General features: G+C 39.3%; 1 long non-coding RNA gene and 1 other non-coding gene across 5 annotated transcripts in view; one reads left to right on the top strand and one right to left on the bottom strand.

Annotated features, from left to right (window-relative positions):
* LOC138760441 (uncharacterized) overlaps positions 1-27267 on the top strand; it is a 217856-nt gene that overhangs the window by 75827 nt on the left and 114762 nt on the right. The window lies entirely within an intron of this gene.
* Positions 8855-8961, bottom strand: LOC138762536 (U6 spliceosomal RNA). The gene has a single exon (XR_011356944.1). It is a non-coding gene; the product is annotated as a U6 spliceosomal RNA (small nuclear RNA).

Below are 27267 nucleotides of genomic sequence, written 5' to 3'. Positions count from 1 at the left end.
AGGATCAGTACCTGAAGTTGCAAAACAAGGTCCAATCGAGGGACCGACTCGTTCTACTTCGCCAGTGGCCAGGAGAGACCATCACCGATTACCTATTGGATCTGTGGACACTTGCCAAGAAGTGCAGGTACAAAGTGTCTATGAGCCATGTTCATGAGGAATAACAGATCTGGGACTCTCTAGTCATGGGATCTGTTCAAGGTACATGAGGCAGCAACTGCTCGAGTTGGGTAAAAAGGACCTGACTAGTCACATTGAACTGGCCAAGTCACTGGAACAGGCCAAGCTTGAGAACGACAACCTCGAAGCTAGTGAACTTTCTTGCCCAGGTGACCCCTTCCAAGGACCGGCTGCTCCTGCTATCCCTGCCTTAACGGCTGCCACTTCCTGTACTAGGGAGTGCTCCCAAGCTAGGGAGTGCTTTTTCTGTGGCAAGAGCCAGCACCCCTGATCTCGTTGCCTGGCTATAGGACATTGGGCGAGGGGAAGCCTAGGGAAGTCCACAGCCTGCACCACTCCCAGATCCGATTCCAGCCCTAAAATTCGCCTGAACCCACTTGCTGCGCCTCATGCTGAAGGAGTGTGGCAGTGAGAAAACAGTGCAAAAAGGCTCAGCGACAATCTTACAATGACTCAAATTCAAATGGCGCTGTCATTGTCAGAAGAGGAAGGAGGGTGGCCATCTTGCTGTGCCACGAGGTCAACGCCATCTTTCCTGTGGGCAACCCAGAGTGGTGGGGGCCATTCAAATAAGGAGTATGGAGTCCTAGCCTCGATGGTCCTAGATCAGGACAGTCCTCACCAGCTTGGTAACTCCATAGTGTGTAAAGCTAAACAGACACTCCACTAAATGCCTAATTGATACAGGCTCTACTGAAAGTTTCATAGACTTATGGACTGTACAAGAATACAACCTAAAGGTGTATCCTTCCAATTATCGTATGTTCCTTGCATCTCATTCACACTCTACTTGTATTCAAGAACATTGTATAGAACATTTGTCCTTTGGGGAGGGGGAGAATTTAAACTTGGATGTACTTAATGAATTGTGTACTCTGAAGCTGTTGGGTCTGGACTTCCTGTGTCACCTTAAAAGTGTGACCTTAGAGTATTCTGGTCCCCTCCTCCCAAAAATGGTTTGGAATGGAGGGTCCTTAAAATCAGAAGCCTCATGCAGCCTCTCCCACTTGGTTAATTTTGTCAAGGCGTACAATCTGCCCTACTCCCTGGAAGATGTCAGGGAAATGACCACGTATGCACAGAGTGCAAGCCGCACTTTTACTGGCCCGCAAAGGCGCACCTGATTAAATCATCCATGCCTTTCTAACGGCTCAGTGTGGATTTTAAGGGACCTCTCCCTTCCACGAACAGGAGCACTTTCTTCCTCTCTGACATTGATGAGTACTCCTGCTTCCTGTTCACCATCCCAGGTCCAGACATGTCCACTTCATCAGTTGTAAAAGCCCTACATTCCATTTTCACCCTGTTCGGGTATCCTGGATATATACATAAAGACCAGGGCTCATCCTTTATGATCGAAGAGCTGGAAAGGGGCATCACATCCAGCAGGACTACTAACTACAACCCCTGGGGGATCGGGCAGGTTGAAAAGGAAAATACCAAGGTCTGGAAGGCTGTCAAACTGGCCCTCAAGTCAAGGGGCCTTCCAGACTCACGCTGGCAGGAAGTTCTTCTTATGGCACTCCATTCTATCCAGCTGCCACTATGTACAGTGACCCACTCTACTCCTCACGTACTGCTGTTCAATTTGGAGAGAAAGTTGACATCGGGAACTACACTCCCAATTTGGCTCACCACTCCTGGTCCGGTTCTTCTCAGGAAGCACATGAGAAGAAGCAAGACCGACACCCTGGTGGAAACTGCTCCATGCCAATCCCACATATGCCTATGTGTAGTACCCAGATGACAGGGAAGACACCATCGCCATCAAGGACCTGGCACCCACTGGAACAGAGGGTCCATTGCCTCAAGTGCCCTATGAGCTGCAGAGCTCATTCTCGCCTCTCCTAGTCAGGGCCTCAGGGAATCCGTTCAGGAGGAAATCCCCCTCTACCTTTGAGCCAGAGACCCAGCCCACCTCTCATCCCTCATAAAGGTGACCAGGAAACCCAAGGAGCCCACAGCCATCCTGTGCTTAGGCACACCATCAGAACCTCCTGGTGATTGTGTAAATTTGTAAATTAGTAAATAACTATATATTTTTCAAAAAAAAATTTCTGAATCAATGTCTTCATCCATAGACCATAAATTCTGCACGAAGGGGTGTCTGTAGTGAACTGAGATTTACTGGTAGTGTGTTGTGCTGATGGCTGGCTCCACTCCCATCTACCCATATATAACTTTGGTTTCCCACCTAAACCCTAAGCCCTTCTGAAGACCACTGTAAGACCCTACCCTCATGAAATTATAAGCTAATAAAAGCACACGTTCTCCCTCCAGTTGTGAGAGCTTTTATTCACTCTATACACCTAATAAAAGCTGATAGACCTAGTTTCCTCCCTCAAACCTGTCTTGTATGTGAGCCAGCAATATGTAGAGGCATGTCTGGGTCTTCTGATCAATAAAGCTTTTGATTACATGCTTTGTGTCTGTGAGTGGTCATTGATCAGACCACAAACTTGATGGTCCAAGGTGCCCTGAGAATAGCTATTGTGACAGATTATAGATATGTTTTTGGGGATAAATTTGGGCAGGATTTTTAGTGTAGGTCACATACAAACACTTTAAAACAGATCTTATTTAAAATACTGAAGCTCTACTCATGCTAGATAGGCTGGCTCCAAGAATCTTTGCAAAAGCTTTGGAGAGAGCCCAAGAGACTTCACTAATAGTTTGTTCTTTACAAAAAGGCAACAAATGAAAGAACTTGTCGGCGCCGCAGACTCTCTGGAGTGAAACTTGCTGTTCTAAGAGGGTCATGTGGTTCTGCAAGCAGAGAGAAAGAGGGACGATTGAGTTCTGCAGTTTTACTGTTCAGCAGCAGCTGGGACTAGGACAGGACAAGCTGGCAAGCTTGTGGAAAAACCCCAATTGTAAGACAAGTTGTGAGTTCTTAGTTCAGCCTGGTCAAAACCCTTGTGGTTCATACAAGAGGAGAGGACTGGCTGCCTAATATTTCACTTGAAATAAGAGAAACAAAAAGGAACTCTGTGGTGACCTGAAAGACCATCTGGAAAACCCTGATGAGGCAAGTTTCTTCGGCAAGACACTGAAGTGGCTGGTTACAAGGAATCAGTTGTGGGTGTCCAGCCGAACAACAAATCTATCTCTGAAAACTGACAAGAACCTTTCTGAGTGGTAAACATTTACCTTTCAAGCACCAAAGCCTGGTGAACTTCATAAATGTTAAATTCTGTGCACAGTATAAGAATTGCCTGCAACCAGTGATTTTGGAGGAATGAAAAGTGAGATTGGTCTGTGAGTCAAAGAACTTTTCTAAATTTACACACACGCACGTGCGCTTAGAATTAGAAGGGGGTTAAGTTAGGCTAGTTAAGGTAATAGTGATTAGATAAAGTTTGATCCTGTTTTCATGTTTAAAGATAATTAAAAGCAACTTTTGTTTAAATAACCATTTGTCTTGGTGAATATCTGTTGCTGCTGGGTTTTGGGGTCCTCTGGGCTCGTAACACTATGAATCCATGGAAATCCTCATTACAAAGAATTCAAGAGCTTTCCTTCAGACATCAACTATGCCAAATTCACTTGAGAGAAATTAATGTCTAATAGGGCACTGAAGATGTACTTTCCAGCATCTTGGTGATAAAGTAATTAGTAAACTATTGTTTCCCCAGAGAAGATATTGTTGCAGATAAGAGACATAAAGTTAGAAAGTTATAAAATACAGCAACAAATACACCATGTCCCATACTGACTATTTATTCGAATCCCTTTTACCAGTACTTTGTCCATAGCCTAGTGATAGCTCACTATTGATGCATCTCAGCTCTTGTCATAGCAGTCTGCATTTCATTTAATAGAAAAGCATTAATTGAAGGCAGATGATAAGAGGATCATCAAACCATAACTACTGTAACATGACAGCTATCATAAATAAATGTTGGTTCATGGTCAGATGTTTATCTTCAGTGAGTCGAATGATTCATAAATAATCAAAATTAAGTTTATTGTCATGAACATGTGTCATAAAATTTGTTGCTTTGCGGCAGCAATAAAAGAGAAAGAAGTGAGGTAGTGTCCATAGGTTTATTGTCCATTCAGAGATCTAACGGCAGAGGGGAAGACACTATTTTTGTAACGTTGAGTGGTGTCTCTTCTGGCTCCTGTACCTCTTCCCTGATGATGATGAGGAAAGGGCGTGACCTGGGTGGTGTGGGTTCTTGATGTTAGAAGCTGTTTTCTTGATGAACTGCCTGCTAAAGATGTAATTAATGGAGAGAAGACTAATGCCCATGATGGTGGTGGCTGAGTTCACACCCCTCCTATCCTGTGCATTGTGTTAGGTCTGCTTTGTTCATGAATGAGTGAGACAAACACCAGGCTGAGTCGAAATCAGGGTTCTTTGTTCTTTATTACCGGATTGTAACACTTGCAACTAACCATGTTAGTCGGAGAATGCATTCTGCCGTTATCAGCAAAATGGTGATTTTTTATACCCTTGGATATGTGCTTAGAACATCATCATATCATTACTTGTCCAATGACTAAAACTGTTGCTATCCTTTCCCTGCTAGCTTCCTGCCTCTCAATCCATCAATGTCTCTCTTATCTTGTAAGTACAAGGATGCATTCACATCTTGTTACAGCCCTGCACATTCCCATCTCATGATGTTTTACCTAACAGGAGTACAAGGACACCTCCCCTTCTTGTTACAGCCCTGTACAGGGTAACTCCTTACACATTCCCATCTCATGATGTTTTACCTTACAATTGGCATCTCCATATCAGACAGTGATGCTCTCCACAGTACACCTGTAGAAATTTGCAAGAGTCTTTGGTAACATATCAAATCTTCTCAAACTCCTAACAAAATATAGCCACTGGTGAGCCTTCTTCATAATTGCATTGAAATGATGGTCCTAGAGATGTTGACACCCAGGAATCTGAAGCTTCTTATCCTTTCTTCTGCTGATCCCTCGATGAGGACTGGTTTGTGTTCTCCTGGCTTCCCCTTCCTGAAGTCCACAATCAATTCCTTAATTTTACTGATGTTGAGGGCAAGGTTGTTGTTGTGACACCACTCAGCTGGCTAATCTATTTCACTCCTGAACACTTGCTTATTGTCATCTGTGGCTCTGCCAACAACCATTGACAAATTTATAGATGACATTTGAATTGTACCTATCTACAAGCCCAAATTAGAGTTCAATTAATATGGAATTGGGATTGAGAGAGGGTAACTTGGTGAGGACCTCTATTCAGGAGCGTCAAAAAAATGTGACTTTAGCTTGGAAGTTTTCAGACCAGAAACACACTGTCAAAAATATTTTTTAAACTATGGATGCTGAAAACCAAGAAAAATTCTTAATGTGTAACAGCCCTCAGGACTCAAAATTGATTTCAACAATTTTAGATATCTACCCTTTCCAGTTTAAATCTGTACTGGCCACATTGTACGCAATGTCATCAACCTATAACATCATGTCCATTTATCCCTGTCTCAGCTGCTGGGTATTTTCAACATTTCTTTTCATTTCATATAACCATATAACAGTTTATGGAAGGGAAACAGGCCATCTCAGCCCTTCAAATCCAAGCCGGTTCACTCAAACAACTCCACTAGATCCCCCCCACCTATTCTCTGCCCATAACTAACTAACTTCAACCCCCTCCTATCCATGTATATATCCAGCCTCCACTTAAATGAAAGAATTGACTCTGCCTCAACTATTTCCTCCAGAAGATTATTCCATTCAGCCACCACTCTCTGAGTGAAGAAGCATCCTCTAATGTTTCTCCTAAAATTTTGCCCCCTTACCCTCAACTTGTGCCCTCTTGTTTCAGCCTCCCCTGCTCTCAGGGGGAAGAGTCTACTTGCACCTAGTCTATTTATTCCCTTCATAATTTTAAACACCTCAATCAAATCCCCTCTCAACCATCTACATTCCAATGAATAAAGTCCTAACCTCTTCATATTTTCAGTAATTGCTATTTTTTGCATCTCACATAGTTTCAGCATTGTTTTTTCTCTCTTCTCTGTTCTCATCTATCTCCTGTTTACACCATCTGCAGTTAAGAACCTTGGGCTACAGTGGGGGTAGCCAAACCACGGCTCACGAGCCACGTATGACTCTTCAACATATAATATGTGACTCATGGAAATACGTTGGCTGAGCCAGGAATCGTACAACCCAGTGCAAACAATGGTAGTTTTAGTGGGTGTGGCTTCCGATCGTGTGATTGTGGCATGTGTGGCTGTATTACTGGCAGTGAAGTTAGTGGAGTGTTATTGTGATCCAGGATGTCCGCCCACTGAAGCTCCTGATGCCCTGGCTGCCCTCACACTATACCCTGTAATGAATTTCATGAAGTCTAAGCATCATGCAATCCTTACAAATCAACACCTGACAGAGCTAATTTGTACAGCCTTAACAACATATTAGCTGGATTTTCAATGACTCACAACCAAGATGGAGACACACAATGATCAGCCAGGGTTTTGAAAATATTTGGAATGTATATATGTACTTTTTGATTATTGAAACCAATACAAATTAGCTGTTTAAAAACCACATACATGAATAAATATTATTATGTGTCTGCGCCCTCCATTGGTCGTGATGTACCATGGGTATTGACCTCTGGTAGTCACTGGTTTGTTGAGCAATGTCGCCTGTGGCTTTGTTGCTTCCGGTGTTTGTCCAAAACTATAAAGTGAAGTTGGAGTGGGCTCTCAAGGGCAAAGGCCAGGGCAGAATTGATATGATCTGTCTGTTGCCATGCAGTGGGACCCCCCCCCCTCTCCATGTAATGACAGGTCCAAAGGATCAACAAAAGTTGATACAATTTGGTGCCAGCAGCCTCGCAGGACTTGCTGTGCCATTTCTGGGTACAACAGTCAGCTGCCTTTGGGATTCTGACTCTATATATTTCCCCAGGGTTTACTCCCAAAGCCTTTCCATGAGCAGGTATAGTCACAATGCAACAGAGGTTTGAAATCAAAGTTTTCCCTCTCCTAGATGAGTTACCATCTGTGGCTAATGACATCCATCTGCCTGGAGAAACTGGTTTCAAGATGCCAGTACTCTGCCTTTGCCCCTTCTCCTGTCAGTGAGAACAGTTCCACTGGGCGTAAGAACTCTGTCACACATGAAGGCCAGGAATTAGAGTTGGTTGTCAGAGGCTGTTTGAGACACATGCCATGAAAAGCATTTGTGTAGCAGTGGGAGCTTGTCCCAATACCACCCTTCGGCTATGACAACCTTTAGAGCAAATAAATATCATTACATACATGTATTTCTTAATATTTATATACAATTTTGTGACAAAATATGCATGCAAGAGTAAAAATGTCCATGTCTTGTGGCTCACAAGCATCAGAAGTTTATCATATGTGTGTGACAGAGTATTTAGAGGTGGTTTGGGAGGAATTGTTAGACCAGATTGCACACACACATTTTAAAACATAGAATTGCAGGACTTTTGCAGAGTGCTTTTTGCAAGAGGCAACGAAGTATCGACAGCAGCTTGCCTGGGAGAGCATGTGATCTTTGCAGGCAGAAGAGAAGAGTTTTGCTCTCAGAGAGGGAGGGTGTGAAACAGAGAGGAGAGACACATAAATCAGTTCCAGAAGGATAAGCTGGCAAACTTTGGAAGGTTGCCTGGTCCAAGGAGAAGACTGGTGGTGTGAAAGGTGACCTGAAAGAAAGAGGATCATCTGGAGAACCCTGAAGGGGGCAAGTTTCATCAGCAAGACTGATTGAGAAGGAATCAGTTGCGGATGTCCTGGAAAAGGAATCTCTCTCCGAAAACCAGCAAGAACCCTCTTGAGTGGTAACCATTTGCCTGTTAAGCACCAAAGACTGGTGAACTTTGTTAATGCTAACGTCTGTGCACAGTACAAGAATTGCCTGCAACCAGTGAGATTGGACTGTGATCCAAAGAACATTTCTAATCTTAAATATACATTACACACACCTGCGCTTAGTATTAGAGGAGGGATTAAGTAGTTCATTAAGTGGATGACAGGGTGAGTAAATATGCAGACAATACAAAAATAGGGGGAGTTGTGGATAGTGAAGAGGGTTTTCATGGACTACAGAAGGATTTGGACTGTTTGGAAAAGTGGGCTGAAAGGTGGCAGATGGAGATTAATGTGGATAAGTGTGAGGTGCTTCATTTTGGGAAAAATAACCAAAATAGGATGTATGCAGTGAAGGGGAGGACATTGAGGAATGCTAATGAACAGAGGGATCTTGGAATAACAGTTCAGCGTTCCAGGTAGATTCCCATGTAGATAGGGTGGTGAAGAAGGCTTTTGGTATGCTGACCTTTATAAATCATAGCATAGAATATAGAAGCTGGGGAGTGATGTTGAGACTGTTTAAGGTTTTGGTGAGGCCAAGTTTGGAGTATTGTGTGCAGTTCTGGTCTCCAATTTATAGGAAGGATATAAATAAGGTTGAGAGGGTGCAAAGAAGATTTACAAAAATGTTGCCTGGATTGCAGTATCTTGGATACAGAGAAAGACTGAGTAGACTGGGACTTTATTCATTGGAGCATAAAAGGTTGAGAGGGGATTTGATAGAGGTATTTAAAATTATGAAGGGAATAGACAGAGTAGATGTGAATAGGCTCTTTACCCTGAGGGTAGGGGAGATTGGTACAAGGGGTCATAAGTTAAAGGTTAGGGGGCAAAAATTTAGGAGTAATATAAGAGGATGCTTCTTCACGAATTTGCATGACATCCTTGCGCAGGGGCCATGCTAATCTTCTCTGTATCATTCCAATTTTAGTATATGTGCTGCCGAAGCGAGCACAAGAGAGGATGCTTCTTCACTCAGAGAGTGATGGCTGAGTGGAGTGCTCTTCCTGAAGAGGTAGTTGAGGCAGGGTCAATTCTGTCATTTAAGAGGAGGCTGGATGAGTACATGGATGTGAGGGGATTGGAGTGTTATGGGCATGGGAGTGGGTAGGTGGAACTAGTGGAGTTTCACGTAAATTGGTGAGGATTAGAGGGGCTGATGTGGGCTGTTTCCATACTGTAAATTATTATATTGTTATATTGTTAAAAGTTGAATTGAGAAAAAAATGTTATAGCATCTTCTTTGAATTCCATAGCAAGGGGTGTTGCTATTTTAATTTATAAAAAGTTATCTTTTACATTGGATTCAGTTTTTGCAACTGTTGGTAGGTTGCAGATTGTTAACTGTATCAGTGCAATTGCAAGGAAGATTTGTTCAGGCTGAATATAAAAGTAGGATTTTGTCTGATCATTCTTTATTATTAATTACTTGTACTGGTTCTGATAATGTATCGATGGAGATTTAATACGCTTTTGTTGAAAAACCCTGAGTTTATTAAGTTTTTGAAGGAACATATACAGTCCTTTTTAAAAATAAATGAAGGTTTGGTTAATAGTGCATTTGTTTTATGGGATGCATTGAAAGCTTATTTGAGGGGACAAATTATTAGTTATACAGTCAGAGTTTTAAAAAAAAACATATTTGGTTGAGGTGAATGACTTAGAGAAAGAGATAGAGAGCTTGGAGAAAAAAGTACAGTGAGATGTGACGGAAACAAAAAAAGCTAATTTAACTAAGTTGAAGTTACAATATAATACTTTACTAACTTATAAATTTGAAAAGTTATTGCAGAGAACTAAACAACATTATTATGAGTTAGGTGAACATGCCCATAAAGTGTTGGCAGGGCAATTGAAGACCGAGCAGGCTTCCAGGACAATAAATACTATCAGATGGGATACATTGATTACTTAGAAGCCCAGGAGATTAATTATGAATTTTGTTTATTTTATGTGAAGTTGTATACTTCTGAAGTATCGGAAGATAATATTAAAATTGATACATTTTTGTCTGATTTAATTTTACTGTCTTTAAAGAATGCAGAGGTTAAAGATTTAGATGCCTTTTTTTAACCGTTGTGGAGGTTAAAGAGGCATTACAGGCAATGCCTGGTGGGAAATCCCAAGGTGAGGATGATTTTACTTCAGAATTTTATAAAGAATTTCAGGATCTGTTATTTCCTTTGTGATGGAGCTTTTAAAACAGGCTATCGAGAGTGGTTCTTTTCCAGATTCTTTCTCTTTGAAGGGAGCATTGATTACAGTTATTCTTAAGAAGGATGGGGAGCCTGTTAAAAGTGGGATCTTATAATCCAATTTCTTTATTGAATGTAGATTGTTGCTAAGGTTTTGGCTAATAGATTAGCTAAGTATTTACTGGATTTGATTCATGTAGACCAAGCTGGTTTTATTAAAAACTAGTATTCTACTAATAATATTTTAAAGTTGATTTCTTTAATTAATGTTTCTCGGGGCAATCTGGCCAACCTATGATAGTTGTTTTAGATGCTGAGAAGGCATTTGATAGAGTGGAATGGGGCTTTTTGTTTAAAATACTTGAGAAATTTAAATTAGGCCCATTTTTTATTGGCTGGGTAAAGGCTTTATATAAAAACTCATTGGCTAGGGTGATGGCAAATGGGCAAGTATCTTCTTCATTTGTGATATCTAGATCAATGAGACAGGGGTGTCCTTTGTCGCCAGCTCTATTTGCATTAGTTATTGACCCTTTGGGTCAGATGATTAGACAAGATGGTAATATCAAGGGTATTCGGTGAACGCTGATGAGTATAAAATAAATTTATTTGCGGATGACATTTTGATATATTTAACACAGCCTATGCAATCATTGGGGAGCCTTCATGCGAGGTTGGAACAGTGGCTCATTGTCAGGTTATAAGGTTAACTGGGATAAGAGGGAAATAATGACTCTAGTGGCTGTAGATTATTTGTTTTGTAAGCAGATTTAAAAATTTAGTGGGTCTGATAGAATTAAATACTTGGAAATTATCACAGATGATAATTATAATTATTTATATGACTTGAACTATCTGCCATTATTGACTAAAATTAAAAATGATTTAAATCAGTGGAAATATTTTCCAATAACTTTGATAGGATGAGTAAATTGTGTAAAAATAAATATCTTTCCCCGTATGCAATATCTTTTTAAATCGATTCCATGTAGAATTCTTCAAAATGTTTTTTAAAGACTTGAATGCTTTAATGAGGACTTTTTTATGGAAGGACAAAATGGCAAGGGTGTCGTTACAAAAATTGACTTGGAAATATGCTTTTGGAGGATTGCAACTTCCTCATTTTCAATAGTATTATGAAGTGGCACAATTAAACTTTATTAATAAAATATTTGAAGTGGACAAATCTTTGGTTTGGGCCAAGATTGAATTGGCTCAGATTAATGAACAAAGAATGGATCATTTTATTTATAAATGGAATTCTCAGCTTCTACAGAGTTATAATTTACCAGTGTTGAACCATTTAATGGAGTTATGGAATAATAAAAATAATATTATAGGTACTGAAGGTAAAATTTCAGCCAAAACTCCTTTGTATAAGAATAAACTTTTTTCTTTTTCGGTGAACAATCAACTTCTGAAATGTTGGGAACAGGACTGTTATGAAGTTTTATTTCATTTCAAAGAATGAAGTAAAAGTATGGATATTTTTTGAATACATTATTTACTTATTATCAGGTCCAAGATTTGTTATTAAATAATTTTGGACATACATTAAGGTTGCCAAGACGTTCTAGATTTGAAAGTTTACTTACTGATGGAGGTAAAAATGGACTTATAGCTGAGATATATGCCCTATTACAACACAAAATGCATAAGCCAGATATCTATAAAGTGAAGACTAAATGGGAAAATGATGTGTCTATTTCAATTTCTCAGGACTGTATGCTTTATTTTTAATAATAAATAAAATATACAAAAAAAAAGCAGTGACATATGAAGTCAATGGCAGACAGGATTAATGTAAATTGGAAGGCATTCTATATATTAAGATAAAAAGAATACCAGAGAAAATGTAGAGCCCATTATACATAACAGGGGTAATCTATGTATAGAGCCAGAAGGAATGAGTGAGGTTCTAGGATATTTTTCCATCGGTATTCACAAATCAGTGAAGAATTTGATGAAAGTCTGATTCACGTCCAAATAAAGAAAGAGGAAGTATTCAATACCTTGGTGAACTTAAAAGTGGATAAATTCTCAGGACCAGACAAGATTTATCCAGGGTGTTATTGGATGCAAGGGAAGCTTTGAGATACTTAAATCTTTACCAGACACTAAATGTGATCCCCAGGAAAATAAATGCTAATTATTGACTATAAATCAGTTGAAGGGAAGATACTGGAAAAGGTTGTGAGGAACAGGATTAATGGTCATTTGGAAGAGTAGGGACTAATTAGAGATAGCCAATGTGTCTGACTAATTTGCATGAATTATTTGATGAAATAACAAAGTATATCAATGAAGGCAGGGCAGTGGATGTGATTTATGTAGACTTTAGAAAACCCTTTGATTCAGTCCCACATTTGAGATTGGTTTAAAAGAGTAAGACCCATGTGATCCAGGGCAAGTTAGTGTCTGGATCCAAAATTGGTTAGGCAATAGGAGTCAGAGTGCGATGTGAGGGTTGTTTTTGTGATTGGACACCCATAGTTAGTGCCAAGACCCTTTTTGTTTGTAATATATCTGAATGACTTAGATGTGGGGGGAAAGATCAGTAACTTTGCAGATGACACAAAAAATGGTGGAATGATTGATCAAAAAGTAGTCTAGTTGCAGAGAGAAATTGTTAGTGAAATGGGCTGAAATATGGCAGATGGACTTTAATCCATACAAATGTGAAGTGAAGTATTCTTACAGCACTGAGACATACAACATGAACAGTAGGGCCTTACAGAATATTGAGAAACAGAGGGAGTACAAGTCCATAGAAGGTAACAGCAGTTAACATAGTTGGGAAGGCATAGGTGATATGATTCTGTCATTCAGTGAAAAAAGGTTACTGTAGAATTAATGTAAAAATTAGTGTTTAAAGGACAGCACAAACCCAGTGGCCTGTTTCCTTGCTGTATCTCTATCTATGACCACAACAACCTTTACCACCTTCTCTCAGCCAGTACTAACACTATTTCTAACATTCAGTATCTTTTGGTTGCTGCTTTTCTTTCTTTTCCCCATCCCTTCCCCTTCTCTGTAACTTAAAACATGCTTGATTTCTAACTTTTAATTCTGATGAAATGTCATTGACCTGAAATGTTAACTCTATTTTTTTATTCCACAGACTGTTCAGTATTTTCGGCAGTTTCTGTTTTTATTTATTAAAGCACATCTTCAGCTTTATAAACTTCTCTGGTTATGTACTAGATTATTAATAACTATTAATAGCATAAAATTTTACTTACCTCTAAACTTAACTCTAACTTAACCCCACTATGCACAATTTGTGTGTGTGTGTGTGTGTGTGTGTGTGTGTGTGTGTGTGTGTGTGTGTGTGTGTGTGTGTGTGTGTGTGTGTGTGTGTGTGTCTTTAACCTTAATTTGGAAGAGATGATTTTAAAGTTCAGTCTCAGAAAGCTTTTGTGTGGAACTCAAAGACTTTACTGCTGTTCAAAAACAATTATGGAGTAAGTGTGAGGTATCGGACTTTGCAAAATTTACGAATGTCTAGTAGAGTGGTTTTCAGAAAACTGTTTCTTCATATGAATGATCTTCCACAAATTCCCCTCTTTTGCATGAAGGTTTCAGAATCTGTATTTAACACAATGATTTCACAAACACATGTAGAAAAGGACACAGAAGAAATGCCCTCTTTTCAAAGAGACAGTGAAGTGGCTTTTCTTCATTGCCACTGATTTTATGGATTTCCCATGCAAAGGAAAGACCACAACAGGACATCCTCTTGAGAATGTCTCTGTAATTCTGATCTCAGATGTCCCTGGTGCAATATTAAAATACATCTTCTTGAAGTGTCTTTAATTGCATGACATGACCATACCACTAATTTTATTTCATTTCTCCAAAAGCATGAATCATAGTAAATGGCCTCTTTTTTATTTATACAAATTATCAAATAAATAATTGCTTGTTTGATTAAGTGTCTCTCTTGAGTGTGTGAAGTTCCTCTTTCCCAAAAGTTTTACAAGGTGATGTGGTTTCAAGTTGTCTGCCCAGGTCAATCAGCTGAATGGCTGTGTACACACTATTGTCTTAGGTTCACTAAAGAATCACTTCAGTGGTTATGGGGTTGTTAACACAGTTTTAACCAACAATGGTAGTACAGACATTTGACTTACAAAGTAGTTTCTATGTGTAAAGGTCTGTGGTGTCAGTAAATGGCCACACATAAAATAACTACTAATATATATATATATATTAAAAAAAACAACTGAAGATTATTAATAACACAATTCCATCACATTCTAAATTTACAAATGTAAGGAATCCAAATATATTGAAATTGTCCTTTATGAATCACCAGCTAATCATTCATGATGAGGCATGACCTGGTTCAACAGATTAATCAGCATAGGTACACGAGCTTTCATCAAAAAACAGGCAATCAATTAAACCCAGGAGTTTTGTGATCATACCTTCTGGAAATTAAAAAAAACGTTCTCACTGCTTTTTACTTCCCTGTGAGAAAAATAATATAATTCCTTGGCATTGATTTGGGCCTTGATGTATTGTTAATGGCCCTCTGTCAGTTTGGAAAAAAGCGCAAGTAAATAAGAGTCTTTATGGCCAAAGAAATCAAGAGTTAGGCTGGAAGAAAATACCTCCAACCAATTTTCTGCTGTATTTGTTGATGATCCTTCAAATTGTGATAATTCTGCCACAATCAATATTTTACAATGTCTTCTTGTCTGACACAGGAAGAGATGGACAAAGGGGGATGGAGTGGTAGAGAAATCTAAGGTTGTAATGTACTTTATTCTGTAAGTTCTACTATATATAATGCAAGAATTGTCAGGTTTTGTATCAAAGAAATTGATGAAGATTGGTGATAGATATGGTATAAATGGATTTTAGTAAGGCATTTGACAAAATCCCCCATGGTAGACCCATTCAGAAAGTCATGAGGGAGCAGGCATCATCAGGATGGACTAAGTCAGAATGTTAAGGCTTTGGCTCAACAGACTTTGTCGAGATCAGGCAAGAGGCAAGGGATAGTAGGAGTTGAAGTAAAAAAGGGGCACCCTATTCGAGGAACAAAAAGGATTCAGCAGGTAGGCACAGGTTTTAGATATCATATATTTTGTTCTTCTAATCATAAACAGTGGGAATACAGCAAAAACAGCTAATCTTGATCACTGTTAGGTCATAAATTAGATCAGCCATGATAGTATTGAATAGCGGAGCAGGCGCGATGGGCCATTTTTGGCCTACTCCTGTTCCTACTTCCTATGTTCCTATGTTCCTTGCTGAATGTGGGTCATCAGGGAAGCCAATAGTATCCCTATTTACTTCATCTGTGAGAAGTGCATCCAGCTGCAGCTCCTGACAAGCCGAGTTAAGGAAATGGAGCTGGAGCTGGATGAACTCTGGATCATTCAGGAGACGGGGGGGGGGGGGGGTTGATAGACAGGAGTTACAGGGATACTCTCACACCTAAGAGGCAGGAGGAGGATAGATGGATGGCAGTCAGGAGAGGGAAAGGGAACAGCCAGACAGTGCAGGGCACCCCTGTGGGTGTTCCCCTCAATAAAAAGTATATAATTTTGGATATTGTTGTGGGGAATGACCTAACAGGCAAAAGCCACGGCTATCAGTTCTCTGGCACGGAGTTTGGTCCTGTGGCTAGATGGCAAGGGAGAAGAGGTGAGCTGCAATGAAAGAGGATTTCATAGCTAGGGTTCTGTGGAACAGATTGAGTATCCCGGATAGCATGTGCCAAGGTCAGAGATATCTCAGATTGAGTTCATAACATTCTCAGGTGAGCAGCTAGATATTGTGGTCCACCTAGGGACCAATGTCATGGATAGGAAGTGTGAGAAGGTCCTGCAAGGAGAGTTCAGGGAGTTAGGTGTTAGGTTGAAGGACAGGACCTCCATGGTTGTGATCTCAGGATTGCTACCAGTTCCATGTGCTAATGAGGTTAGAAATAGGAGGATAATGCAGCTTAACATGTGGCTAAAAACATTGTGCAGGAGGGAGGGCTTCAGTTTTCAGGATCATTGAGCTCTCTTCCAGGAAAGGTGAGACCCGTTTCGATGGGATGGTTTGCATCTGAACTGGAAGGGGACTAACATCTTTGTGGGGAGGTTTGCTAGTGCTGGGTTTAAACTATATTTGTAGGGGAATGGGAATTAGAGTGCCAGAACAGATAGAGGAGTGGGGGAGAGAAAAGATGATATTAAAATTGCATGCACTGTTAGAAGTCAATGGGTTGTACGTGGCTGAAATTTTCTAAAGTGCATCTATTTCAATGAAAGGAGTATTGTAGGAAAGGTAGACAACCTTAGAGGGTGGATTGGCATGTGGAATTATGAGATTGTGGTCATTAGTGAAACTTGCTTGCAGGAGGGGCAGGACTGGCAGCTCAATGTTCTGGGCTTCCATTGCTTTAGACATGATAGAATGGGGGGGTGGGTGGGTGAAAGGTGAGGAATGCCATTGCTTGTCAGGGAAAATATCACAGCTGTGCTCATGCAGGACAGACCAGAGGGTTTGTCTACTGAGGCTGTATGGGTGGAGCTGAGAAACAGGAAACGTATGACACACTCATGGGATTATATTATAGATAGCCAAATAGTCAATGAGAATTGGAGGATCAAATCTGTACAGAGATAGCAGACAGCTGCAGGAAACATATGGTTGTGATATTAGGGGATTTTAATTTTCCACATATTGACTAGGACTCCCATAATGTAAAAAGGCTGGATGGCAGATACACAGTATAGAGGTACCAACCAGAGAGAATGCAATACTTTTAGGCAATGAGACAGGACAAGTGACAGAAGTATGTGTAGGAGAATACTTTGGGTCTAGTGATCATAATGCCATTAGTTTCAAGTTAATTATGGAGAAGGATAGGTCTGGGTCTTGGGTTGATATTCTAAATTGGAGAAAGACTAATTTTGAGGAAATGAGAAAGGATCTAGATTGCATGGATTGGGATGTTGTTTTCTTGGCAAGGATATGTGAGGTAAGTGGAGGACCTTCAAAGGTAAAATTTTGAGAGTACAGAGTTTATAAGTTCCTGTCAGGGTTAAAGGCAAGGTTAGCAGGCTTATGGAACCTTGGTTCTTGAGGGATTTGGGGGATTTGGTTCAGAAGAAGAGAGAGGTGCATAGCAGATATAGGCAACACGGAGCAAATTAGGATGTGAGGAGTATACAAAATACTAGGAAATCCTCAAGAAATAAATCAGGAAGGCTTAAAAAAGACATGAGGTTTCTTTGGGAGACAATATGAAGGAAAATCACAAGAGTTTCTACAGGTATGCAGATAAGCAAAAGGAATGTAAAACAAAATTGGTTCACTTGAAGATCAGAGTGGTCGCTTTGTATGGAGCTAAAAGAGATGGGGGAGTTCTTAAATGTCTTTTTTTTAAGTATTCCCTCTGGAAACAGGCACAGAGTCGTGGGAAGTAAGGAAAGCAAGCAATGAGGTCATGGAACCTATACAGATTAAAGAGGATAAAGTGCTTGCTTTCTCCAAAGCAAATAAGAGTGGATAAATTCCTTGGACCTTGAGGGAGCATAGTATTGAAATTACAGGGGCTCTGGCAAAAATATTTAAAATGTCCTTAACTATGGGTGAGGTGCTGGAGGATGGGAGGTAGCTCACGTTGCTCTGCTGTTTAAAAAAGTCTCCAGAATAGACCAGTGAGGTAAATTATTGGAAGGTATTCTAAGAGATCAATATACAATTATTTGGATAGTCAGAAACTGATCAGGGATAGTCAACATGGTTTTGCGCATGGTCGGTCTTGTTTAACCAATCTTATTGAATTTTTTGAGGAGCTTACCAGAAAATTTGACAAAAGAAAAGCTGTGGATGTTGACTACAGATGGTCCCTGACATACATCCTAGTTCTGTTTTGACCGACCGGTCAGAATGGATGCAAGTCGGACGTATGCTACTCCAAGCCAACACATTCTTAAACTGGAGCCATGGCACTTTGTCCACAGCCTAGCTTGCCTGGCCATGGAAAGATTCATTGTCCACCACCACAGGCACCTGGCCTGCACTCACCTCCCCCACCTCAGACATCGAGTCCACCAGTGCCTTCATGTCCCGAAAATAGAACACATTTGGTGGCAGCAGTGTCTTGGCACCCTCCCAGCCCGTGGCTGTTGCCATGTTGGTCTGTCAAATAAACAGTCCATGGATCCCTGAGACTTTATGCATAATTTTTATATTTACATATTTTATATTTTTTCTTTATTTTTAAAAACATACATTTTTTAAAATCGTATCTACGGATGGTCGTAAGTCACATAGGTCGTAAGTAAGGGACCACTTGTGCATGGACTTTAGTAAAGCCTTTGACAAAGTCCCACATGGGAGGTTAGTCAGAAATGTTCAGATGTTCTGGTATTTATGGTGAACTAGTGATCTGGATTTAACAATGGCTGGACGGGAGAAGCCAGTTAGTAGAGGTGGATGATTGCTTCTCAGACTTGAGGCCTTTGACTAGTGGTGTGCCTCAGGGATCAATGCTTGGACCATTGTGGTTTGTCATCTATATCAATGATCTGGATGATAATGTGGTAAATTAGATCAGAAAATTTGCAGATGACGCTAAGATTAGAGGCGTTGTTGGCAGCAAAGAAGGTTTTCAAAGCTTGCAGAGGGATCTGGACCAGCTGGAAAAATGGACTGAAAAATGGCAGATGGAATTTAATGCAGCATGTGTGAGGTGTTGCAATTTGGAATCTCAAACACTGATTAACAACCATGAGACAGCAGATCCTGATCATTGTCGGAGACTTCAATCAGGCCAAATAAACTCTTATTTGCTTTGAAGAAGTCTCTGAAAAACTACACGTCACATGAGAGACACTCTTGACAATTGCTACACCACCATGAAGAGTGCCTACTGAGCCATACCATGACCGCATTTTGGCAAGTCTGATTACCTAGCTTTACTTCTACTCCTGGCATACAAGCAAAGATTGAGGACTACAACACCAGTAGTGAAGATGGCAAAAGTAAGGCCAAGGAAGGCGGAGGAGCATCTGCAGGACTGGCTTGAATCAGTGGTCTGGAACATATTCACGAACTCATCCATAGACTTGAATAAATATGCAACAGGTATCACTGACTTCATAAAGACCTGCGTGGACGATGTGTGCCCATATGCACATACCAAGTGTTCCCCATCTGAAGCCCTGGATGAATTAGATGATTCGCAACCTACTAGGAGTGAGAACAAGGATGTTTAAGTCTGGATCTAGATCTCTACAAGAAAACCAGGTACGACTGCAAAAGGCCTTCTCTGAAGCAAGTGGCAATTCCAGAGGAAGCTAGAGACAGAGACACATACACATCAGCTATGGAAGAGAATGTAGGCCATTGGAGCCTACAAAGCAAGGACGAACACAATAGATGGATGTGATGCTTCACTACTTGATGAGCTGAACACTTTCTATGACTGCTTTGAGTAGAAAAAATAAACAGTGCCTACTAGAATCCCTGAAAAGGCTGAAGACCCTGTGATATATGTCTCTGAGGATGATGTCAGAACATAATTCAAGAGGGTAAACCCTTGTCAGAGCCTGACAGCATACCTGTCTGCACCAACCAACTAGCCGGAGTGTTCACGGATATTTTCAACCTCTCATAGCTGCAGTCAAAGGTTCCCACCTGCTTCAAAAGGGCATCAATCATCCTGGTGCTCAAGAAAAGTAGAGTGAATTGCCTCAATGAGTATCTCCCAGAGGAGTCACATGATGGAGTAGTGGCCGATAGGAGAATACCAGCCTTCTCCAGAAAAGAAGAAATAGAGTGAAGAAAATACAAAGTTCAAGAAACACAAAACATAACAAATAAAAGATAAAATTGTGGAGAAAAGAAAGAAAATGGCACCCAAGAAGGAAAAAGTAAAAACAATGGGAAAAAAAGAAGAATAAAAGACACCGGAAGAGAAAGGAGAAAGCATTACCTGCATGAAGAAACAGGGAGCCATCATGGAGAAAAGAACCTGTTCCCCAAGGTTGGTGATGACCCCGCAGAGTTGCAACCTCCCAACCGCTGGACTGCAAAAGTGGGTCTCTGAGCCAGACAAAAGCGTGCAGTGTGCTCACTAAGGAAAAAGAGAACACTGACGGGAGGTGGACCCAGCTGAGGAGTGAGCAAACACAGCGCGACCTGATGAGGGATAACCGACACCAGGCCTCTCAGCTGGAAGAAGAGAAAAGTGACAGGAAAGGGAGTGATAGGAAAGAAGAACAGCAACAGATAACTAGCCCAGAAGAAGAGGACCAGCAAGAAGCCAAGCAAGAAGAAGCCCAGCAAAGTGAGGCAAGCAACTCAACAAGTAAGTCAGAAGAGACACAAATACAAGGAAGAGAAGTAGAAGACACAAACACAGGTGCAGACACAGAAGAAGAGGAAGAAGAAGACTGAGTTCTGCACAGAGAAATAGAAGGTAAAATAGATGGACAGTATATAGATTTTAAAAAATTTCAAGAACAAATGAGAACATTAAAAGAATGGTTGACATTAGAATTTAGTAAAATGAAAAGTACAGAAGAAAAAGTGAGTAGAATAGAGCTGGTCATGACAGAAATAGGGAAAAGATTAGACAATGTGGAAGAACAAGAAACGGCTGTAGAAATGGAAGTAAATGACTTAAGAAGAAAATTGGAAGAAAGTGACAAAAAAGTTAAAGAGTCACAAGAGTTGTTAGCTCAGAAGATGGATATAATGGAAAACTATAGTAGGCGAAACAACATAAAGATAGTGGGCCTAAAGGAAGATGAAGAAGGAATGAATATGAAAGAATTTATAAAAGAATGGATCCCAAAGGTCCTGGGAATGCCAGAAATACAGGAAGAAATGGAAATAGAAAGGGCACACAGAACACTAGATCCGAAACCACAGACACAGCCAAAACCAAGATCGGTTTTAGTAAAATTTCTGAGATACACAGCAAGAGAAAATATACTGGAGAGGGCAAGGAATAAAATTAGAGAAGACAAAAAAAACATTGGAATACAAGGGTCAAAAAATATTCTTTTACCCAGACATAAGTTTTGAACTCTTAAGGAAGAGGAAGGAGTTTAATACATCAAAATCAATCCTATGGAAAAAAGGTTATAAATTTATGTTAAGATATCCAGCTGTGCTTAAAATATTTATCCCGGGGGAGCAAAACAGACTGTTCTCGGATCCAGAGGAAGCACGAGAATTTGCAGAATGCCTGCAGGACAGAAGGAGAAATGAAGAGATGTAACAAAAATGAAGAATGATGACAAAATACATATAAAGTTGTAAAAATAATGTATAACTAAGAACTAAAGAAAGGAAAGAAAAGGGAAGAAAGGAAGTAAGGGGGAAAAAAGAGGGTGAGCTTTGTTATATGAGAAGATAAAAGTATTTTCTGGAGGGGGTAGGGTGGGAGAGAATAACATTCACAGCAAAATCAGTTGGCGCTTGCGAGCAGGTTCGCAATCCAAATGGAGAGGGGAGTTGTGGTTGCCCGGCAAGGGACAAGGGGCAACTGAGAGAGGTTGGGAGATATTTGGGGTTAAAAGAATTTTAGATGTGGGAGTTGTTGAAGTATTTTATGTTTTAAAAGTGTTGTCATATATTGAGTCAAAAAGGGAAAATTGAGAGATGAAAATGGGGAAAAGGTGGTGGTGAGGAAGCGGAAATGAGGTGTAAACAGAATATGAGATGGCCATGTTGAACTATATGACTATAAATATCAATGGAATACATAACCAAATTAAACAGAAAAAGCTATTAAATTTCCTGAAAAAATAGACATAGCATTTGTGCAAGAAATGGATCTAACTGAAGTGGAACATAATAAATTAAGGACAGACTGGGTAGGGCATGTAGCGGCAGCATCGTATAATTCAAAAGCCAGAGGCGTACCTATATTAATAAATAAAAATGTACCAATCAAAATAGAGGAGGAAATAATAGATCCAGCAGGGAGGTATGTAATGATAAAGTGTCAGATATATTCAGAATTCTGGAATTTGATCAATATATATGCACCTAATGAAGTGGATCAAAAGTTTATGCAAGATATTTTTTTTGAAGATTGTAGATATGCAGGGGAATATATTGATAGGAGGGGATTTTAACCTTAATTTGAATCCAATGTTGGATAAAACTGGACAAAAGACTAGCAAAAATAATAAAGTGGCCAATTTTATGGTTAAATCAATGCAGAAAATGAAACTTATGGATATATGGAGGAGGCAACATGCAAGGGAGAAAGAATACTCATATTATTCGAGTAGGCATAAAACATATTCAAGGATTGATGTGTTTTTGTTATTGGCCCATATTCAAGGGAGAGTTAGGAAAATTGCTATCTGATCACTCACCCCTGTTATTAGCAATAGAACTGGAGGACATCCCATCAAGAACATATAGATGGAGATTGAACTCCATACTATTTAAAAGACAGGAATTTAGAGATGAATGCCAAATTAAAATGTACTTTGAAATAAATACAGAATCAGTGAAAGACAAATTTATATTATGGGATGCAATGAAAGCCTTCATTAGAGGGCAGATAATAAGTTATGTAACTAAGATGAAAAAAGACTACAATCGTGAAATAGAGCAGTTGGAAAGGGAGATAGTAAGTACAGAAAAATAACTAGCAAAAAGGGACGATATAACAAAAATAAGAGAATTGGTGGACAAAAAATAAAATATGAAACATTACAAACATATAAGGTGGAGGAGAACATAATGAAAATAAAGCAAAAGTATTATGAGCTCGGAGAAAAAACACACAAAGTATTAACCTGGCAACTTAAAACAGAACAAGCTAAAAGAACTGTGTTGGCATCAAGGAAAAAGGACAAACAAATTACATATAATCCAATGGAGATTAATGAGAACTTTAAGGAATTTTATGAACAATTATACCAAACTGAGAATGAGGAAAAAGATGATATAATAGAAGAGTTTTTAGCTAAAATTGAACTGCCAAAATTGCAAGAGGAGCAAAACAAACTTAAAAAACCATTTGAAATAGAGGAAGTACAGGATATATTAAAAAAGCTGCCGAACAATACAATGCCTGGAGAGGATGGATTCCCAATAAAATTCTATAAAACATTTAAAGAGTTATTAATTCCTCCTCTCCTGGAAGTAATCAACCAGATAGAAGAAACACAAAACTTGCCAGATTCATGTAAAACAGCAATAATTACAGTAATACTAAAGATGGAGAAAGATCCACTAATACCAGCATCATATAGACCAATATCTCTACTTAATTCAGATTATAAGATAATAGCAAAATTATTAGCAAACAGATTGGCTGACTGTGTACCAAAAATAGTAAAACAAGATCAAACTGGATTTATTAAGAAAAGATGAACAGCGGATAATGTCTGTAAATTTATTAATCTAATTCATGCAGTTCAAGGAAATAAGAAGCCAACAGTGACTGTAGCTTTAGATGCAGAGAAAGCCTTTGACAGGGTAGAATGGAATTATTTATTCAAAGTACTACAGAGGTTCAATCTACCAGAAAATATATTAATTGGATTAAAACATTATATAATGGATTATTGGCGAAGGTAAAAGTAAATGGATATGTATCAAACCAATTTAAATTAAGTAGGTCAACTAGGCAGGGATGTCCACTATCTCCCTCACTGTTCACTTTAGCAATAGAACCATTGGCAGAACTGATAAGAACAGAAAATAAAATAAAAGGGATAAAAATAAAGGAGAAGGAGTATAAAATCAGTTTATTTGCAGATGACATCATAGTATACTTAACAGACCCAGAAATATCAATAAAAGAACTACATAAGAAATTGAAGGAATATGGAGAAATATCGGGGTACAAGATCAATGCAAATAAAAATGAAGTGATGGCGATGAATAATGCGGATTGTACAGAATTTTAAAAAGAATCACCATTTAAATGGCAAACACAAGCCATCCAATACCTAGGTATTAGGTTAGATAATAATTTAAGCCACCTGTACAAATTAAATTATCAGCCACTAATAAAGAAATTGCAGGAAGACTTAGAACATTGGAAAGAATTACCACTAACATTGATAGAGATGGTAAATTACATTAAAATGAATGTCTTCCCAAGGATACAATACTTATTTCAATCATTACCAATTCCCTTAACAGAGGAATTCTTTAATGAACTAAAAAGAATAATAAGGAAATTTTTATGTAAAGGGGGGGAAACTGAGGATAGCGTTAGATAAATTAACAGAGAGGTGCAACCAAGGTGGTTTGCAGTTACCAAACTTTAAAAATTATTATAGAGCAGCACAATTAAGGAATTTATCAGATTTTTATCAGACAAGGGAAAAACCAGATTGGACTAAGATAGAGCTTGATAAAATAGGGGCGAAGGTTCCGGAACATATACTTTATAAGTGGGATGAAAAGATGGTGCAATATAAAAGCTCACCAGTACTGCATCATTTATTCAATATATGGAAGAAGATTCACTTAGAAAGGTAAAAAACAAATTACCAACTACCAAAATTATTATTGACACAAAATCAGCTAATCCCTTTTACAATAGATAACCTTTCCTTTAGAGAATGGGAGAGAAAAGGAATTAAAAGAATAGAAAATTGTTTTTTGGGAAATAACTTATTAATATTTGAACAAATGAAGTACAAATATGGAATAACTCATGGTACAATGTTTGCATACCATCAACTGAAAGCCTACTTAAAGGATAAATTGGGAAACAGACTGAGATTACCAGAAGGAAGCAGCTTTGAATATGTGATTACAGAAACAATGATAATAAAAAGATTTATAACGAACAAGTACATCAAGCTGCAAGAGAAGGAAAATGATGAAATAAGCTATAAACCCAAACAAAAGTAGGAAAAAGATTTAAACATAAAGATAAAAAAATGAAACATGGGAAAAGTTATGCTCTGGAATTATGATGAATATAATAAACACAAGGTTACGTATGATACAGTATAATTGCTTACACAGGTTAAATATCACGCCCCAAAAGTTAAAAAAAATGGGATCCAACATTATCAGGTAGATGTTTTGCTGTAAGAATGAAATGGGAACAACAGTACATGCAATTTGGGCATGTGAGAAAGTGAAAAAGTTTTGGGAACATCTAAATCAGGTATTAAATAAAATCACAAAAAGCAACATACCAAAAAATCCAGAGATCTTTCTTCTAAGTAATATAAGAAGTAAAGAACTTGGCCTCAAACTGAATGAAGCGCAAAAAAGATTTATTATGATAGCCTTAGCTGTAACAAAAAAATGTACAATGTCAACTTGGAAATCGGAAGAGAGCCTGAGAGTACAGCAATGGTACATGAAAATGAATAAATGTATTCCATTGGAAAAAATAACATATAATTTAAAAAATAAATTCACATTATTTGAACAAATTTGGGAACCGTACTAGATGACACAATTTTCTTGTTTATTTTCATTGTGTGATGACATTGTGGAGGATTAGAGGGGGTGGGAAGGGGCGAGGGAAGGTAGGGGTAGGGGGGAAAAAAGGGGAGAAAATGCCACTGTGTATATTTAAGAGGGAAATGTTTGTATGTATTTTGATTGATATATTTCACAGTGTGAAAAATAAAAAAAATATTAAAAATGAGTATCGCCCAGTAGCACTAATTCTACTGTGATGAAATGCTTTGACAGGCTGGTCATGGCCAGAATTAACACGTATCTGAGTAAAGATCTGGACCCACTGAAATTTGCCTCTTGTCACTATCATTCCACAGCAGATGCATTATTGCTGGCTCTCCACTCAGTTCTGGATCACCTCAGAAACAGCAATTCATACAAATTCATTCAATTCAAAAGAGCATTTCATCGACTACAGTTCAGCCTTCAATACCATGGTGCTGGTCAAGAAGCTACAAACTCTAGGCCTCTGTACCCACCCCGCTCTGCAACTGGATCCTTGACTTTCTCATCAGAAGGCCACAGTCAGTACAAATTGGAAACAATGTCTCCTCCTCACTGATTATCAACACAGTTGCACCCCAAGGATGCATGCCTAACCCACTGCTCTACTCTTTATACACCCATGACTATGTAGCCAGGCACAATTCCAATACCATCTAAAAATTTGCCGATAACACCACAGTTGTTGGCAGAATCACAAACAGCAATGAGGAACCGTACAGGAGGGAGATCGATCAGCTCTTTGAGTGGTATCTCATCAACAACCTTGCGCTTAACTTTAGCAAAACCAAGGAGATGATTGTGGACTTCAGGAGGAAGTCAGGGGAACACGAACTAGTCCTCCTTGAGGGCTCAGTAGTAGAGAGGGTCAAGAACTTCAAATTCTTGTGTGTCAACTTTCCCAAGGATCTGTCCTGGAGCCTCCACATTGATGCAATCACGAAGAAGGTTCACCAGCAGCTATACTTTGTGAGGTGTTTGAGGAGATTCCGTATGTCACTGAAGATTTTCGAAAACTTCTTCAGGTGTACTGGGGAGAGCATTTTGGCTGGCTGCATCTCTGTCCGATATGGAGGCATCAAATCTCTAGACAAGAAAAAATCCAGAGGGTTGTTAGCTCGGCCTGAGACATCACAGGCACCAGGCTTCATTCCATTGAAGGCATCTTCATGAGGCAGTGTCTTAAAAAAGCAGCCTCTATCCTCAAAGATGCCCACCACCCAGGTCATGCCCTCTTCACTCTGTTACCATCAGGAAAAAGGTACCGGAGCCTAAAGACAAGCACTCAGTGGCACAAGGACACCTTCTTCCCCGCTGCCATCAGATTCCTGAATAATTAATGAACCAAAGACACTGCCTTACTTTTCGTGCACTACTAATTTTTTTATTTATAGTAATGTTGTAGGATGGTTTATAATATGAACATCGCAATGCACTGAATTTTTTGACTTGTTCATGATAGATTCTGATTCTGAAAATTATGAAGTGGACAGACAGACTAAATGTAGATAGGTCTTTTCCACTGAGTGTAGGTGAGATACAAACCAGGGGATATGGGTTCAGATTGAAAGGGGAACATTTTAGGGGAAATGTGAGGGGGAAGATCTTCACACAGAGAGTGGCAGGAATGTGGAACGAGC

Source organism: Narcine bancroftii, chromosome 4 (genome assembly GCF_036971445.1).
Source record: "Narcine bancroftii isolate sNarBan1 chromosome 4, sNarBan1.hap1, whole genome shotgun sequence".
In the NCBI taxonomy this organism is placed as follows: domain Eukaryota; kingdom Metazoa; phylum Chordata; class Chondrichthyes; order Torpediniformes; family Narcinidae; genus Narcine; species Narcine bancroftii.
The sequence above is the reverse complement of the archived record's forward strand: the minus strand, read 5'-3'. Positions and strand labels throughout refer to the sequence as shown.